The 5,464-nt window shown below is 49.0% G+C and overlaps 1 pseudogene across 1 annotated transcript; it reads right to left on the bottom strand.

Moving 5' to 3' along the window:
• Positions 1-2,665: 2,665 nt before the first annotated feature.
• LOC311358324 (zona pellucida-like domain-containing protein 1 pseudogene) lies at positions 2,666-3,835 on the bottom strand (annotated as a pseudogene). The gene has a single exon. The product of its transcript is annotated as a zona pellucida-like domain-containing protein 1 pseudogene (transcript).
• Between the last annotated feature and the right edge of the window lie 1,629 nt (positions 3,836-5,464).

Raw genomic sequence — 5,464 nt, forward strand, 5'->3', positions numbered from 1 at the left:
TGTTATGTATTTTGTGATAATGCATTTGTTACATAGGCTTGTTCAACAACCACATGTAATGTAATCAAAGGAAAATGATAGAGTTTAAAAAAGATTCTTTACTTATATGCTTATGGACCAAACAAGGACACCTGCATAAAAACAACTGACCATCTGATCAGCACTCTGGGTCTGGTAACATGGGTGTGTTTGATGGCTGCATGGTCGTGAGAGGACTATACGCTTGGATAGGTTTACTTCTCAACAATGCCATATAGTCTTTAGAAAATCCCCAACTTCCCCTCTCCTTTTCTTCTGTCGGCATTCATGTGACCTAGTTAGATCAGACGTCACATGAATGCATCTGATGCCAAAGATGCTAATTAAAGCAGTCTAAGAGGGTCTCTGGACCCCTCTGGAAATGGAAGGTGTTTCAGGAACCCCTCATGCTGTCTGGGACGTGTGTTAAGTGTGGGTCAGTGATTACAGCACGGCACTGACCAATTTGGTGCCCAAAACAAGATATTTGATGGCACCCCTTGTATCCTATCTGAAGTGCATACAGTAAGAGTGAATTTGACTTGTGGGCAGGGGGACACAGAGCTTGTTGGGGTCCCTCCCGCAGGACATTTTGAGTGTTCATTTCCTGCATTCTGGTGAATTTTTATGCACACATTTATGCACTTTCTGCATTTTCCGCAGCCAATTTCATCACTGATCATTGTGTTGATACACTCACACAGAAACTGCGTAGCTTTCCGTCGTTTTTTAAATATCTTTCCTTGCACAGAAAATGACGCAAACTGATACAAAAATAAATGAATACACAAAACCATATAGCTACAACCACTAATCACTATGATGTGTGTGTTTAGCTGCGTGGCGCACCAGAGAAGCGGCGTTATGGCACCGTGTTTCCCGTTACACAGAGACTTCAGTTTAGAAGTAGTTGGCACTATAGCGCGGAGGCCAGCAGGGCTTCTGAGGGGGAATACAGTAGTATCCGCTTCCTAGGTCGGCTGACCTGCAGCGGTTTGAGTTACAACCCACCCCCCACATCTGGTACTACAGGCTGAATAAAACAAACTCTGGAAACAACCTTTCAGATCTTATTCGACCCCCGCCTGGTTGTCATGGACCTCCCCCCCCCCCCTCCTCCAGGCTGAGTAGCATCCTCCCTCCATTCATCACCCACCCCCCCCCCTCAGCGCAGCGGTGAGGGCCTGGGTAGTGGTACCCCCGTGGGCCAGAGATATACTGCCCTACGTCTGCAGGTAGGCAGCCCACTTCCTCCTCTGACATGTACAACCAGCCCCTGGACCGTCTTCCGGGAAACCCCCTCAGGACCGGGGCGGAGAGGACCAATCGGAAGAGGAGGAAGGGGGGAGGATGAGGGGGAGGAGGAGGAGGGGAGGGGGGGGGGATGAGGGGGAGGAGGAAGGGGGGGACTGGGGGCGGGGGGGGGGGCGGGGGGACTCGAGGGAGCGTGTGGTTCCGGGCTCATCTCTCTAACGACGTCGCTCTCCTCCGTGCTCCGGGCGCTCAAGGCTAGCAGAACCTTTTATGTTCTTCTGGACTGTGGGAAAGTAGACATGGGACCGGCACGATTTAGTGCCTGTCTCTCTGTCTGCCTGTCTCTCTGTCTGCCTGTCTCTCTGGCTGTCTGTCTCTCTGTCTGCCCGTCTCTCTGTCTGCCTGTCTCTGTGTCTGCCTGTCTCTCTGTCTGCCTGTCTCTCTGTCTGCCTGTCTCTGTGTCTGCCTGTCTCTCTGTCTGCCTGTCTCTCTGTCTGCCTGTCTCTGTGTCTGCCTGTCTCTCTGTCTGCCTGTCTCTGTGTCTGCCTGTCTCTCTGTCTGCCTGTCTCTCTGTCTGCCTGTCTCTCTGTCTGCCTGTCTCTCTGGCTGTCTGTCCTTGCTGTCCTACCTACTAATCTCTCTCACACCCATATTTTGCCCCATTTGAAGAAACCGCTTATTTATACCATCTTTGTTTCTCATTGAAAAAATGTCCACTCTAACGGGAACCTATTAGTTTGGTTATTATATTTCTATCTTGCATCATATCACTAAACACTAATGTATGTATATTTAAATGTATAATTATATTAAAGGGGGTTTTGAAATATAAACAACAGACACAATTTATTGACCCTTTTTATTAGCTTTGGTTTATTAGTTTATTATATGTATAGAGACCAAAACATGTGAATTCAGGGGGAATAGGCAGTAGAACAGGAATACTGGAAATAATTGGTAGATAGTAGCAAGTAAAATTTGGCTTTTTGAATTATTGCTCATTCTGTAAAGTAATTTCATTACAACATCAATTTCAAAGGTGCATTGACACATTCCAAAAATATTCACCGTTCCTTTTTTTTGCAGCTTTCCCTGTTCCTGTTTTTCATGTTTTTAAAGCGCATGCATGCAATAACATTTAAGAATTCAAGCCACTTGCAAAGCAAGCATTTTTCATATCCTCAAAGTGTACTCTACTTATCTCTTTACTCCTAAACACACTCCTCTCTCTTCCACTACACGTTGGACGTCAACACCGGGTTTTTGCTAGTATGAAAAAGAAAACAAAAATACTGCCAAAAACACACAGCCCTGTCAGAAGACAGGAAAGTAAGCGAAAACATCACGTGTGTGTGTTCAACCTGTCATCCTCTAAAGCCCCTGGAAGGTTCCCTCAGTGCTTCAGCCTGTTGTAGAACACCACGGCCACGCAGAGCACGGCCAGGCAGGCGAACGCCAGCACGCCGACCCCCACGGCCAGCCCCACCGCTGAGCTGTCGCCCTCCTCCTCCGCCGGCGTCTCCTCCTTGGAGCCCACCGTCTCCGTCTTGGTGACGATCTCCGGGGACGTGATGGTGTGCATGTCGGTGATGACGTTGACGCCGCCGTCGCCGCCGGCGTCCCTCCGTCGGCGGTTGTTGCACTGCAAGAAGCCGCTGCAGGTGCTGATCTCGCAGAGGCGCGTGATGCAGTGCAGGTAGTAGGTGGACACCGTCTCGTTCTGCTGCTCGATGAAGCGGAAGGCGGGGAAGTGGAAGCGGGCCCTCTGGCTCTGGCCGTTCCACACCATGGTGGTGAACAGGTCCTGGGAGCAGGGCACGAAGAGGTTGAAGAAGGTGGAGTTTGTGGGCAGGGGGGAGATGGAGGCGTAGCAGCGGTCCAGCAGCACGTTGTACTGGCCCGTCAGGTTGGTGGCCTTCACCTCCACGTACACCGTGCTCCTCAGCTCCAGGCCCAGCCGCGGCATCACCAGCCGCTGGCTGAAGTCGGCGTCGCTGAACAGCTCCAGGCTCAGGGTGCTGACGAAGCTGCCGTTGTTGTCCTTCACGGCGATGGAGGAGGCGGACACGTCCACCTGCGTGTTGTTGATCAGGTACTCTAAGGGGTAGGCGCAGGAGTAGTAGTACTTGAGCTCGGCGTTGTACGTGACGGTGCCGGTGGTGGGGTCGCTGGAGCGGATGATGCCGCTGATGTTGACCGTCTGGATGTTGGAGAAGTCGGAGAAGATCCCCGTGCCGGCGGCGCTGGTGGTGCGGAAGACGCTGCCGCAGGCGTTGCTCATGTTGAGGGCGAAGCTGAACCTGGCGACGGGGGGGTCCGCGGTGTCGTCCAGGGTGCCCCGGCATTCGGGCTCCAGCATGTGGTTGAGGATGAGGAGGGACTCGTTGTAGCCGGTGTACATGACGGGACAGATCTGCACCGCCAGGTCGATGGACGACGTGCCGCACAGCACGGAGATGTCTGTGATCTCCGGCCGTCTCAGGTGCTGGGAACATTCATTCAACGTGAGCTGAGTGCTGCTGGATACCGCAGTGGCCAAAAGAAGGAATATTTCAAGCTTCATTTTCCCCCCACAGCTCTGTGTTGAATTTTGCCAATTCTCCAAGTTGATGTTGTGTGTGTAGTCGTCAGCAGCGGTGTGTGTTCTTCTGTAGCTGCAGATTGTTTGATGTAGCGGGCTCCGACACAGGGGCCTTTATAGATGCCCATGTCCTGTTGGATTGGCCCAAAACAAGGTCAAAACACCTTGGATGTGTGAACAATTGCATTGTACAGAGCAGTACTAGTGCAGTATAGAGTCTAGCCTTGGGGCAGTATTTGAAACCCCAAGTAGATTGTCGTCAGAGCGGAAGACAATGATCTCGTTCCTTTGTTTCCTATGCTTTAAAATATTGGTATCCCTGACCCTCCTGTCACTAAGGCTCCATATGGTAAGGGAAGACACCTCTGTGTCTTGAGCTTCCCATACAATGTCAAGGTTTCCCTATCCTCTTCTCGCCTCTCCTTCATTAATGACCCATTTAGGATCCAATGGCCTATGGATTATATGTCATTATATCATTATATACTGCAGTTATTTCTGTCTCTTTGCGATGAAGAAAAACTTTATGGTAAAATGATGGGTTCATGTATGTTATATTTAAATTTAAACTTAACTTCAAGAAGATTTAAGGCACCTTTCAGAAACGTGGTTCTGCGTTAGAATGCACTTTGTTCCATTTTGTTGTCCAAAGAGATGTTCAACACCATGAGTTCATACATACTTTGCATGGGAGAGCTCATGTGCGCCAAATATTATGAGGGGAACCACTCAATATTTCTGCGGTGTAGATGCCATTGTTTAACCACTGTCGCTGGGTTTCAGAGGCATGTCCAAGTGAAGTCATTTAGGTGTGGTACAATAGTGTCGGAAATCACCACAAACTCTGGAACCTTTCATAAACGTCTATGTGTCGGGAGTGTGCATGTGATATATTGGCTAGGCGTTCCCCGGTTTCATGTTGCTACGTAGACCATGTTGGTCATCCCATTGTTTTGTTGTGTGTGTGTTAAGGCGGCCTCCATAAGAACTTATACTATATTAAGTATCTTTACACAAAACCTAATCCAGCCATGACAGCTAAGATTGTGTCAAACTGTTATTCAATGAAATGGAACGGCTTCATAACTGCATTCATGTAGCAGATACCTGGCTCTTAGTAAGTAGAGCAATGCACAGTACAGCACGGGCAGGATTAGGGATACCCTGGGTAGAGCAATGCACTTACACTGCCAGGGTTTGTGGTCTATTCCCTGGGAAGAGTTGAGCACTACCATGGCCAGGTTTGGTGGTTCTATTCCTTAGGTAGAGCAAGGCAGTAAAATATTTCCAGGGTTCAGGGCTCCAATTATAATGGGGAAATGGCGGGTAGAAAATGCAACAAAAAGATAAGTAACAAACATCAGATGTACATTTCGGTCTGAAGTTTTAGGTCTCGCTGCCCCGTCATGAAACGATCAACCAGCATATCTAGTTAATCATGTCATTAAGAATCCTAATGAATTCATATTTTGAGTAGTTGAGAAGTCCAGCTGCCTTGCTTCATTGACAAGTCGCTAGAAGGGGGAACTGCTTCGTTACCCTGCTCTCTCTCTTACTGAACCCTACAACAGGTATGACTGTCAGAATATAGACCTATTTAACTCTTATTTT

The sequence above is a fragment of the Micromesistius poutassou genome, assembly GCF_964030765.1.
Source record: "Micromesistius poutassou genome assembly, chromosome: 14".
In the NCBI taxonomy this organism is placed as follows: Eukaryota; Metazoa; Chordata; class Actinopteri; order Gadiformes; family Gadidae; genus Micromesistius; species Micromesistius poutassou.